This window comes from Squalius cephalus, assembly GCF_949319135.1.
Source record: "Squalius cephalus genome assembly, chromosome: 7".
Lineage (NCBI taxonomy): Eukaryota > Metazoa > Chordata > Actinopteri > Cypriniformes > Leuciscidae > Squalius > Squalius cephalus.
This window is the reverse complement of record NC_137128.1, coordinates 1,754,469-1,768,697: the sequence shown is the minus strand read 5'-3', so window position 1 is coordinate 1,768,697 and position 14,229 is coordinate 1,754,469. Positions and strand designations below refer to the sequence as shown.

Below are 14,229 nucleotides of genomic sequence, written 5' to 3'. Positions count from 1 at the left end.
TAAATATGACTGATTTTTGACTGTTGGTTGTTGCATTTTTGATTTTGATGTTGTGTGCTCTCTTCTAGTTCAGCTTAACTTGAAAATAAGTTATTTTTTACATCTATTGCTTGAACTGCTTTAAGGTAAATAGCCTGTGTAATTCTCCACTCATACAGGACTGCCCTGTTGAGATTGGATAAGCTGAAGTATTATAACCTATAACCTCTTGATTATTTGCTACAAGTATTAATCATTGTGTAACCAGTATTTTTATCTTTTGTTTAAATACATTTTTATTTCATAAAGACAAACACTGTTCAGTCTTACTTCAGCTTACAAAGACAGTTCTATAAGTAATAGACAGAGCATTATAGTATATCTTGCAAGACCAAGGACAACGAAGGATCCAGGAAAGACACTGCTGGAGGGTAAGCATGAGTTTGATCAATAGGCCTAGTTGTCAATGATTGTTATTGTTGCACGAGAGTGTAGGGACACACCTAGTTAACTATGACTGTAGTAGCCGTTAGTAACAGTAGCTGTAGTAGCAGTTATTTTGGCCAAACCATGGTTTTTAAAAACCATGGTTTTGATACCATGGTTTTACTACAGTTATATTGTAGTAATATTATAGTAAAAATATGAAAAATAGGCGTAGGTTCTATTTCTAGCATGCACGCGTTTTCCGCGCGGCTCAAGCGTATCACGCAGGCAGTGTGCAAGCTCTAACCTAACATGGGAGCCGGAAAAAAAACGGACACGCTGCGCAGCTGAGACGCTCACGCCACGCAGCCAGTGTGCCGTCGGCCTTACGCGGTGTGTAAAACCTGCCACACTAAAATCAAGCACGTTGGCAATACAACTAGCTAAAGTTAGTTTAAAAAAACACTTTTGTTCACTGCTGGAAAAAGTTGGCTGTTATTATTGCTCTATTTAATTTCAAATGGTTCTAAAGCAGAGAGAAGAGAATCATTTCTCATTCAAAGCACTGAATGCAGTGATTTAGGTTTTCTTTTTCAGTTTTCAGTTTTGAAAATGCCATATCCAATACCCTGTACCATTCAATTTTATTTTATTTAATGACATTTATGTCAAAGATACAGGAGAGTGATACACATAGCAGCCAATAAAATCTGTTGTTCAATATCTGACTGCTTGTATTGCCTCATGACTGATGAAAAATTTGCCTTGTGTTCAATAGAATTTTGATGCATCGCAATGCATCGTAGAATCGAAATGAATCGAATCGTTACCTGGTGAATCGTAATCGAATCGAATTGTGAGGGCAGTGCCAATGCACACCCCTAAATAAACTACAAAGTTATACAAAATTATTGGTGATAAAGTGGTGCTGTGCAATGGTTAAATTCAGTTGATAATTTACAAATAAAAAAATAGCAATTTGTTTCACTGTAATAATGATTTATATACAAAAATAACATTGTACAAATAAACATGACTTAGAGCCCCTTTAAATAGACAGCATCTACCTCCTCTAAACATGTCTATAACCTGTAAACACGAGTCCAACACAAGCATTTTGGCCATTTATACTGTACATACATTAACAAGATGACAACAACATTACTTAATGAATTACTTCATTACTTAAAAACATTACTAAAAGTTTAATGGAAAATTCTTACATATACTACTAAACAAATTCAGAAGAAATGAGCAGTTCTTTGAAGAATGTTTAAACTGATATCCAGTCACAAGAGATGAAGACATGGAGTCTCCTCATGGGGATGAAAATTCAAGGTGAAAAAGTTATTGTTCAGTAACATGTGATGCAGCATCCATGCCAGTAGTTGTCAGTATGAAGTCTGTCATATAGGCCAGTAGCTGTCAGTATGAAGTCAGTCATATAGGCCAGTAGCTGTCAGTATGAAGTCTGTCATATAGGCCAGTAGTTGTCAGTATGAAGTCAGTCATATAGGCCAGTAGCTGTCAGTATGAAGTCAGTCATATAGGCCAGTAGTTGTCAGTATGAAGTCTGTCATATAGGCCAGTAGCTGTCAGTATGAAGTCAGTCATATAGGCCAGTAGCTGTCAGTATGAAGTCAGTCATATGGGCCAGTAGCTGTCAGTATGAAGTCAGTCATATAGGCCAGTAGTTGTCAGTATGAAGTCAGTCATATAGGCCAGTAGGTTACAGTCCAGCTTTGGTTTGGTTCTGTCTCGACCTTCAGCCCAAATGGACGCAGGAGCTAAAATGAGAAGAATACACACCACATTTGCTGGAATACTCAACTGTACTATCGGTTAGCCGAGTAATAATGTCCAAGTGCAATAATGTCCATTCAGCCAGTGTTTTCATAAATAACCCATAATTATTAGGGCTCCTGTGGTAGATTTTTCCCTAAACCTCACTATCTGGGTCTCGTCTACAAATCGACGTCCCCATTCAATAATAGCACCTAACTAACTTGTTCCCCTAAACTAGCTTCCTTCCTAAACTAGCTTCCTGCGCAGGAATAAATCGACAAACAGACCTGCAAATGTCCTTTAAATGCTTTAATCACGGCCGGGAGAGTTTCTCGAGCAGTTCTCAGGGAATCTCTCCCAACAAGCAAGGCCGGAGGATCTCAGACAAATTCCATTGAGAATCCCACCGTAAAACACGGATACAACAGTTTTTATAGAATCGAGAAAACAAATAAGACTAACATGTCACCTTCAATATGATTGGTTCAATTGGTTCAAAAGCCCCAACCCTTTTCCTCTGTCACTGGCACAAGCAAACTCTGATTTTGTGATTACTTATCACAAGGATTTGAAAACTAGTCATTTGTCTAGTTTCACTTCCCCTTTCTGTTATTTTTACACACACACACTCTCAAAGTCTTCTCCAAAGAGTTTGGAAACATTAAAAACCATATGAATGTTGTTCCTGCAAGAAAAACAAACGTTAGTTGATTAATTAAAGTTGATTAATTAAAATCCATCACACTCCAAAAGCCAAGCAGAAAGAATGTACATTATATGATCAGCTGAGTGTACTTATACTCTTTTACTTATCTTCTCTTTTACTTGAACTCTTGAAAGATTAAACAGAACAAAAAGTACAAGTCTCATATATACATCATTTCACGAAAGAGAAAATGAGTTGGAATAAAGGACAAAAGAGATGGAGAAAGTATTGGTTTGAGTAGAGACATCTGTAACCAACAAAGGGATAGAGCTCTAGACACTCAATTCAATCGTAAATGCATAAATAATAAAGAATTGAGAAATACCCAAACAGATTTTCTCAGCCAAAGCTATTGTATTGTTTCAACCTGGAAAACAGTGCATGGGTCATGTGGACCTATTCTATGGTGATTTTTCATTCCTTTTACAGTTTAAAAAAAGATTGGCTCTGTTAAATTTCACTACATGGAAAGAACAAATCAGAACATTCTTCCAAAGTTCACGTTTTGTGTTCCACAGAGTCATAAAGGTCTGAAAACACGTGAGAGTAGATGACGACAGATATAACATATTTTTTGGTAAGTTACTACTTATCCCTTTAATGTCTATCATATTTTGGGGAGTTATACTGACATTTGTTAGACACAATTTAATTGGTTTGTAAATTAACTTACCACTAATACACTTGAATTGCCAATAGAACTCGCTTTCTTCCAGTCCAATAATTATTTTCTTTATGTTGGTATAGATTGGACAGGTTTTTTTGGCAGGCTGAAAAAAAAAAAAAGATTTTAAAAGAGAAAATTGAGACATACAGTAGTACATACCATATAATCATTATATGTTTATTAATGGTATTCACTATGACTTCACTATTTACCTGGCAAACAGCTGACTGTTTCACACTCTCTCTTGTCTGTATTAAAGAAGATGATAATTAGAAATTACATTTTTGCCAGTCACAAGTTGTCCAAAGTCATTAAATGTAATGCTTAAGATCTGTGCATGGATAGACAATTCTGTGTGGATGTCAAAATATATTAACAATACGGATCAAGATTTTAGATTCAAATTCAATTTGTATTGGTTATAGATCTGCCAGGTTCTCACACCAGCCAATTACAGTGCACTCCCTCTCCCACTTCGGTTCACCTTCGTTCATCTTCGGAACACAAATTAAGATATTTTTAATGAAATTCTGAGTGCTTTCTGTCTCTCCATTGGGAGCAATGCAACGAACACATTCAAGGCCCAGAACAATAGGAAAGACATCATTGAAGTAATCCATGTGACTCCAGCGTTTAACTGATTTTATGAAGCGATGCCGGTTACTGACCTGCAGTCCAGTAGGGGGAGCACTGCGACGCATGCGTATTGTGTTGACTCAAGACCGGAAGTTGTTCCGTGAATGTGCTTTAGATAATATTATTTTGTAAATATAGAGGCAAATTATGCTGTTGTTTTTTGCGCAAAACAAAGCACTTGCATCGCTTCATTAAACTGAGGTTAAACCACTGGAGTCACATGGATTACTTCAGTGGTGTCTTTACTACCTTTCTGGGACTTGAATGTATTAGTTGCGTAGGCTACCAATGGAGGAACAGAAAGCTCTTGGAGTTCATCAAAAATATCTTCATTTGTGTTCTGAAGATAAACGAAGGTCTTACGGGTTTGGAACGACATGAGGGTGAGTAATTAATGACTTTTAGCTGAACTATACCTTTAAGGAATCCTGGAAACACCTTATCTCAACCACAGCATGCACTCGGTCCATTTTCTGGAATGACTGAAATGCAGATAAGAAAACAACAGTTTCACAAAAAAGCACAGCAGTTTTAAACGATTCACTTAAAGCTTCATGTAAAGTACCCAGAAAAGTTCAATGTTAAATAATCCTCTCCATACTGTGCACTTTTATGATAGAAGCTTGTTCCCACATTTGAGAAATTGTTTACACAAAAATATTGCTTTAACTTTAATTTGTCATGCAGTCTTGAATGTGCAAAGAATGCTGAAACACTGAGTGAACTTTAAACATGAAAGCATCAGATATAAAGCGTTTTCAGATTACTTCAGTCGTCGTAGTTGAGCCGAACCGTTTGTGAAAGTTAGACTGGTTTTTCACTCAAACTACCATTGTTAGTTAATTGTGTCTTTAAGGTAATTATAGTTGCACACGTTGGATCAAATAGTTTGTCTGTAATCTCAGGCATTTCCTACATTAGATCCACAAGCTTTAAGATGTGTGTTTTACAGTGTGTGCAGTGAATGAAGAGCTCTTTAAACACGGCAGTGGAAACTTGTGAAACATCTGTCAGTCTGTGTGTTGCTCCACAAACTTCTGCTTTGACCTGCAGACGAAACACACAATCCTGTCAGTAACGTAAGTTCTTCAAGATTTATTCCTAGTTTAATAAACCATTGTACACTTGCAGCTGTGCTGGACTGAATATTCAGAACAACAGCATTCTTGCTTCTGTGATATTGTTCAAATGGAGGATTTCCAAACTTTAATCTTATATTTCACGTATTTCAAGCTTTCTAACATTACACACATCTCCTCTAAAGAACATGTAAAGCAAACTGAGGAAACTTTATTTCAACAATCACACAGAAAACAACTTATGTCATATATTTTTCCTAATGTTTTTAATAAAGTAGTAAATAGTAAATGAATGCATGTTTTTTTAAACTAATGACTGGTTTGTTATTTAGTGTTGCCTGTCAAGATTTCATGAAACAATGGCAGAACAAAACGCCAGCAGCAACGGATCAAGTGAAGATTATTATATCAACGCGAGCAGTTATGATGATGAATGGAGCCGTCAGATGAGGGAATTTCTCAGTAAACTTGAGTTTGCAGACTTATTAATTATCAGCATAATTTCAGCCATTGAGATTCCAATCATGATCTTAACTCTGTTTGCGTTGTGTGCTCTTATCAAATCTAATCGCTCCACTCCAGTGTTTGTTATTCATTTGATTCTTTCAGATCTCATTCAGATCATTTGTAGATTAACACACACAATCAAAAAGTCAGAGGATGCCAAAATTACATATATGTATAGTTTGATTGTGGGTCTGTATTTTATGGCATGTGTTGCTTTTGAACGATATCTTCTGGTTTCTCATCCTATCTGGTATAGATCTCATCATTCACTAAAAGTCTGCTGTGTCGTTTCTGTGATCATCTGGTTTGTTCCTCTGATCTTTGTAGCCATACGAAGCCCTCTGTCCCTATCGATCGGCTGTTTAATCCCCTACCCAATAATCATTCTGTGTTTTGTTGGCACTTGTCGCGGTCTTTCACGCGCAATATCACTTACTTCTCTAAAGCGCAAGAAAATTTTGGGCAGTTTGTTCCTGGTGCTTCTGACTTACACTTTTCTCATTCTCCCCATTATAATCCTGACCGTTATTATAGATAATGTTTACAGTAACAACAGTTTTACATTGTTTCATATATTTAGATATTTGTCTAATTATCTTGTGTTTCTGAACCCACTGGCTGACTGTGTATTGTACATGTTCTTGAGGCCTGATGTTGGAGGGTTTATGAAGTCTATTCACTGCTGTTGTAGAACTGACACACATCAGAGTTCGACACACAGCCGGGACGAACACTCTCGAGACAGTAGTGCAGCGTTTGCCTCCTGTGTTTCAATGCAAAAGCCTGCGTCTCATTCACAGACCGCCTGCAGTTCAGTTTAAACATCTGCACTCAATAAATGAAGTCAATGTCATTCTTTTCACTCACACACCCTTCCTTTCTGTCACATTTAGGTTTATTAGAGATAACTCTTGACTCATAAAACTCGAAACTCAATTGCTCTGTTTGCGCTCCATTAAACACATACGGTAAACAGAGTTTTATTAAAGATGTATTGATGTGCCGTTGATGCTTCTGCTGACGTTCTGTATCAGCAGGACTTTATCATACGATGGAGAGGAGGGTTGTATAAAGCACGGTTTATTCTCATTAATTCCCCCGATAGACTGACAGATCAACAACATCAAGTAGTTTAATGTCATAGTCTTGCTTGTGTTCCTAATGCATGTACATTATACTCTTTTACCAAATAACTACTATTCATGCTATTATTCACAGCACTTGAATATTGTTAGTTTAACTTCTATTGTTCTCCTCATTTGTAAATCGCTTTTGATTAAAGCGTCTGCTAAATGATTCAGTGTAAATGTATTAAAAAGATAGTTCACTCAAAAATGAAAACTGACATAATGTACATATGCCCTCATGTCGACCAAAAGCTGGATAACTTTCTTTCTTCTGTGGAACATAAAAGACAATATTTAGAGATTTCTTTGTCCATACATTAGAAGTCAGTGGACAGTTTCGGGTGAACTATCCCTAAAAAGACTTGATTTAAAGTGCACAGAATATATTAGAAGAGTACTAGTTTATATAAATATTAACCAGAGCTTGCATGGAAATCAGAAGAGAGTTATTTGTAATATTGTTGTGTCTTTATAGAAGTGTTTCATATGGAGTCAGAGACTGTCCTGTATTCTCTCTTTTCTATCATTAATATAATTAAAGAGCTCTCAGTTCTCCTGTATGTGTTTCTGTCTGTGATTATACCATTGTAACCCCTTGTCTCTGTGCTAATTATGATAATTGTGGAAGAAATTTAATAATGTTCTATATGTTTGCATTTTCTTATATTCATATAATCTTAGAAATATGATGATAATCAGATGAATATAGTGTTGATACATATTCTTATTAATATATGTATGTCTATGTCCTTGTATATGACCGGACAAAAGTTAATGGGACTGAATGTATGACCGAGACAGAGTCTCTCCATTTAAAGCTGTAATATGATTAAATAAGATAGACAAATCTAAACAATATGTTAGTTATGGCTAAGATGTATCTTGATGTAGCCTCGGGAAAACAACCTTGGGGAGGAACAACTATAAAGAATGAAGGATACCCCCCACTCGTTGTCACACTCTGCAGGCACTTTGTAATGACTGTATGACTGTTGACCTTTCCTTGCAAGGGAATAAATAATTGTTAAAGACAATTGATGCCTGTTTGTCTCTTATTCAGTGATGTAAAATTGTTTGCCACTACATACTGAATGTAGCTAACCCAATTTAGTAAATATAACACGAGATGGGGCCCTGGGTCTGGTTCTAAAATAAATTATAATAAAACAAATAACGCAGGTGTTGGTTTAATTTATAACTACTTAGTTACATAAACTTTGCAACAACTTACTATGGCGGTGCCTCCATTTATGTAGTAACTTATTACTTTAATTTCAATTATCCTACTAATAATGTATCTTTACCTCACAGATTATACCCACACAGAACTGTGTAAAACTGTAAATTAATTTTTATAATAATACCAGCTCCCTGTTCAGGCTTGACACGGTACACCGGTAAGTTTGGCAACTTCTCAACAATCACATAAGGTACCGACTTCCAACGGTCTTTCAGTTTATGTTTTCCCGTTATTCCAACATTTCGGAGTAGCACTCGATCACCTTCCTCCAATGATTGATTCCGAACCCGTTGGTCATATCTTCTTTTGTTTTTCAGATGACTCTTGTTAGCAGCCTCAGAGGCAAGTTCATAAGCTTTCTTTAAGTCTCTTTTCATCTCACTTACATACCTCTGATATTGGATCTCATTTTCACCATCAGGTGAGGTACCAAAACAGATATCAACTGGCAAACGAGCTTCCCTACCAAACATGAGGAAGTAAGGGGAGTAGCCAGTGGCATCGTTTTTCGTGCAATTATATGCATGTACCAGATGGCTGATGTATTGACTCCATTTCTGCTTCTGGGAAGTGTCAAGGGTTCCGAGCATTGATAAAAGAATACGATTAAATCGCTCTGGCTGAGGATCTCCCTGAGGATGATAAGGTGTTGTATGAGACTTTCTAACCCCCAGCATTCACAATATCTCCTTGATTAATCTATTCTCAAAATCAGTGCCCTGGTTGGAATGTATTCTGGCTGGTAAACCATAGTGCACAAAGTATTTTTCGCACAATACCTTGGCTACAGTGATGGCTTTCTGGTTGGTTGTTGGGAAAGCCTGGGCGTACCGAGTGAAATGGTCAGTTACCACCAACACATTGGAAATTCCCTTAGAATCAGATTCTAGGGACAAGAAATCAATGCACACTAGATCTAAGGGACCATTGCTTGTGATCTGATTCAGTGGAGATTTCTGTGGTAATGACTTCCGGGAAATACATCTTCCGCAGTTTTTAATGTGTTGTTCAATCTCCGAGCTCATGTTAGGCCAGTAAAACCGGTCCTTGACAAGATCAATAGTCCTCTCGACTCCAAGATGACCGGATTCATCGTGAAGAGATCGTAACACCATAGGTTGGTATTTTTTAGGTGAGACAAGCTGCTTGATTTCTTTTCCTGAGGACTTTTCAGTCACTCTGTGTAGCAGACCATCCAGTATTACCAACTTCCCACGTTCACGCCGCAGAAGAGACAAGTAAGGATCACTGCTCGCATTTAAAGTAGTTAGTTCACCGGATTCTATTTCTTCCTTCACAGGGCTTATGAGAGGATCAAGATCTTGGGCTTTCTTCAACTGCAGAGGTGTTATATGCTCAAGAGAACCCGACTCCAGATGGGTGGGAAATGCATATGCACCTGGTACAACGGTGGATGACACTCCAAGCTGGTCTGCCATTCGTGAAGAAACTTCAGGTGGCTGCAACAGATTGACTTGCTGACACACAGCTTTAATCCCTGACAAAGGAATTTCTTTCCACTCCTCCACTGACTCTGTGGAACATTTTCTGGACAAAAGATCAGCATCGATGTTTTGTCGTCCCGGACAGTACTGGATTGTGAAATCATATGTTGCCAGAGCAGCAAGCCAATGATGTCCAGTGGCATTCAGTTTTGCTGTTGTGAGAACATAAGTCAAAGGGTTATTATCTGTCCTTACAGTGAATCTGGCGCCATAGAGGAAATCGTGGAATTTGTCTACCACAGACCATTTAAGTGCCAAAAACTCTAACTGATGGACAGGATACCGTTGCTCCGGAGGACTTAGCTTCCTACTGGCAAAAGCTACCGGTCTCAAACCTTCTGGATGTTCTTGATTTAACACCGCTCCCAATCCATTTCTGCTCGCATCAACATGTAGTATATAGGGTTTGGTTGGGTCAGCAAAAGCCAGAACGGGAGCATTAGTCAAGCAGTGGAGTATCCTATTAAATGCCTCAGAGCATGCTTGATCCCACCTTTCACCAAAAGGCTCCGACTCCTTAAAGTAACCTGTTAACTTGTCGGTCACTGATTTTCTGTTAAGTTGTGTGGGTGGGTAACCTTTGGTAAGCTCTGTTAACGGTCTCACTATAGCAGAGTAATTGGCAATGAATCTGCGGTAATACCCACAAAACCCAAGAAAGGATCTCAAAGATTTAAGATCAGTGGGCTGTTTCCAGTGTTTTACCGCCTCAACCTTTTCCGGATCTGTGGCAATGCCAGCTTCCGACACAATATGCCCCACATACTTCACTTGAGGTTGACAAAACTGACATTTGTCTATGGAAATCTTTAAGCCAACCTCCTCCAGTCGGTCAAGAACCTTTAGAAGGCGTTCTTCGTGTTCTTCCAAGCTCTTACCGAAAACGATTATGTCATCCAAATAGACAATGACTTGAAGAAGATGCATATCCCCCACAGCTTTCTCCATAAGCCTCTGAAACGTAGCAGGGGCCCCAGTAATGCCTTGTGGCATACGCTCAAATTGGTAAAACCCAAGGGGACATATAAAAGCTGTCTTTTCCTTGTCTTCTTCTGCCATTGCTATTTGGTAGTATCCACTCCGAAGGTCGAGGACAGTGAACCATTTACTTCTTGATAAGCACACTAGGGCATCCTCGATGCGGGGCATCGTATACTGATCAGGAACGGTACGCTTATTTAACGTGCGATAATCCACGCACATACGAACACTGCCATTTTTCTTTTGTGCTATGACAATAGGAGAGGCATATGGACTGCGAGACTCCTTCACAATGCCAGCTGCCATTAGCTCTTGAATATGACGGCGTACGTCATCAATGTCAGCTGGGGTCAAACGACGCGATCTCTCCCTGAAAGGACGAGTATCACTGAGCCGGATCTGATGTTCTACACCTTTAGCCAGACCTACGTCCCATTCATGAAGGGAAAAAACATTTTGTCGCTCTGCCAGCTTATGACTCAGTCTATTCTTCCACTCCTCAGAAATGGGTGAGTTGGCAAAGTTGAAGAGCTTGGTGTCTAGAACAGCAGTCTTCGTATCATCCTTCTGTGCCACGGTCACAGTATCAGTAGCATAAATATGAGCAATTAAAAAAAGTGCCTACAGACAGGGAGATTTCTTTTAACGACTCATTCTGCATCAAAACAGGGAACCTTTTCTCATCCACCCGGGAAGAAGGGAGTACAAAAGACTGTACTAACATACCAGCTGGCAAGGCAGGAGAGCTAGGTGCCTCAACAAGTAGGATATATTTTTCTGTCTGCGAAAATTTCTCCACTTTGCAGGTAGCCAAACACTCTTTCCTTGGAGCCATAGTGAGTGGACCCGGGCCTAACCATTTGACCTGTCCAACGGCATCATCTTTTGCAACGGACAGTTGTTTCTGTTTAACCCTCTGAGGTCGACAAACGCGCGGGCGCGTTTTGCTGAATTTTCTCCACATTGTAGCACTATAAACTTAAATTACTCCGTCATTTATGGTCATTCAGAAAAAAGAAATATAAAAAAAGAATCTGTGATATTTCTCCTTTTGTATGTGTCCACTTACAATCAAATCAAAACATTGTGCTTTTGTAAAATAAAGAAAATAAACAGGGCGTGCGTTCTGCCTCTCCGTCGCGGTGAACTTTTTTTTCTTGAGCACGTCTATAAACTGAAACAAAACTCAGCGAATACTTGTCACACATTTATGAGCCATATACCTTTATAAACATTTAAGTGTGTACTTTTAAATGATCGGATTCAAAACGAAAACAAATATTCTCTGTTTAAGTAATTTGTATAAAACCAACAAGATGTCCAGCTTCTCAAACGCTTGCTCATTACAGTTAATTTGGCCACGCCCACTCGTGCAAAAGATATTCACATGCAAATCTCCACATGGAACACGGACTCGCTCATCACCTCAACAACAAAACACTTCACTTCACTTTTAGTCGAGTTTGAAAGACGTGCCTGAGCTTACATTGGATTTAGGCTACCTCAGAAGAAGAAGAACGCGATTTGAAGACAAGAAAGATGTAAGGTAAGAAATTCTTACATATTAGTTTGTTATTGTTGCATAAATGTCACGTTGCAGTTGAACTGTGGCTAGATATATGGGGAATATTATAATATTTAGACCCGTGTTTACTGTTACTGTGTTTGTGGATATCTGCTCAAACGTAGATATGTATATGGTAACCATAATGTTTTATATTTGAGCGCGATCGCGTTTGAATGTATCATATTTTGGATAGCGATCGCGATTGAATGTATCATATTTTGCTGCGCGATCGCGTTTGAATGTACTGTATCATATTTTGGATGAAAGCAAAACGCACCAAACTGCTTCATGTTTTTATTATTATCTCATTTCATATCATCATAACGGATGGAAACATTTGAAGTAACATGATAATCAATATATTTTTCTCTAGCTTAGTTGTTACTGAAATCTTTTGGAAGATTTATACTGCTATAGGTTATTTATTGTTATTATTATTTTATCCGGCACTGCGCATATACCTTATGCCTACAAGGCACAACAAACCTGGTGTTCATTATATTATATATTGTTGGAAACATTTGTGTGTGTGTGTGTGTGTGTGTATTCTGTGAATTTTAAAATTAATTTTAAAAAGCAATTTTAACCAGAAAAATCTAATATTTATTTCCAAAATCGTGCAGGCCTTTCTCTTGATATCAGTATGTTCACTTTTTTTTTTCAGGGCCCAGATGCCATTGAGGACTTCAACATTCACATGAGTCTCTGTACGTGAACATGGTAAAGTGAAAATCTTGGAAATGAAAGGTATGTACAATGTTTTTAGGAATGACACAAAGGTCTCTGTCTTTGAAGTGCTTTTTTGGCATTTGTTGTGTATCTTTGGACTATGTTGTGTTGTAAATAAATCCAAACAATTTAAAAGCCATTCTTTTTTAAATCTCCTCATTTACAGTATTGTGCAAGGTTGCTCAGAATGACAGGGCCTGATAGCTCCTAATAGGGCCGTTAGGGGAGGTTCTTTGTCTTTCTCAGGTGTGAATGAATAAAGCATAAAGCTTTTTCACTCAAAACACGTCGTACAATTTTTAAATCAATATATTGTCTTATCTGAATGAGCAGTCAGGGTGATTTTCACATTGTTTTGGAGCAAATATTCTAGGCTACGTCATACAATTTTCAAAAGTCTTGTGAAGAAATAATCAGTATGGGTTTCATGGCCTTATTTCAGTGAGAATTTTTTTTTGTATTTTCACAAACCACGCATAAATGTCATTATCTCAAAACTACAAACTTTTACATACATGCTGCTGATATATTATTGTAGCAGAGTTTGTGCTGAATACCGTGTAATTAGACTTTAGCCATGAAAATGTCACAAGTAACAGAAATAACCAGAAATGTCAGAGCATGTCAGAACACCTCCAGGGCCCAGAAAACAGCTCAGACCCCAGAGGGTTAATAATCTGTAAGGACAACATATTGAATAGATGCAGATTTCTGTAAAATACTACTTTGTAAAAATACAGACAAGTTCCTTTTAAAAAACGTAAAATTGATGTAAAACCAAAATACAAGCAATTACCTGTAAATTTAATAGTGGACCTTTAAATTACAGAAAAATTACAGGCATTCACTGTATAATGACAAAACGGTAAAATTCTGTAAAAAAATACAGACCATTACCTGTAAAATTACACTTTTTTTTATAGTGTAGGCAACATAAATAAAAGCCCAAAATGTAGAAATTTACATTATTTATTTACTTAAGAACAATCAAATAGTACAAGAACAAAAATAAGACAAAAAAAAAAAACAATTTATCTTTTTGGTCTTCTCAGCTCTGTGAGCTTCGAATTGATAGATGTGCCTATCTGAGCTAGGCATCATGTATGACAGTTGCCAAAGTGAGATATGAGCTACAAAATGACCAGATCCTGCCATGAGCTATATAGGAGACATATCTTGAATGTACATATAGGGCTTATATGTGGATATAAAGAAGCAATACAGGAGACCTATATGGCCTGTATGTGCACATATATGCACCTCAATTTTGCCTATATGTGGCATATATACGCATA

General features: G+C 37.7%; 1 long non-coding RNA gene across 1 annotated transcript; it reads left to right on the top strand.

The window, feature by feature from the left end:
• Positions 1-29: 29 nt before the first annotated feature.
• LOC307161646 lies at positions 30-7,945 on the top strand. The gene is made up of 4 exons (XR_013821766.1): positions 30-410; positions 3,415-3,473; positions 5,152-5,278; positions 5,611-7,945. It is a non-coding gene; the product is annotated as an uncharacterized lncRNA (long non-coding RNA).
• The last annotated feature ends 6,284 nt before the right edge of the window (positions 7,946-14,229 follow it).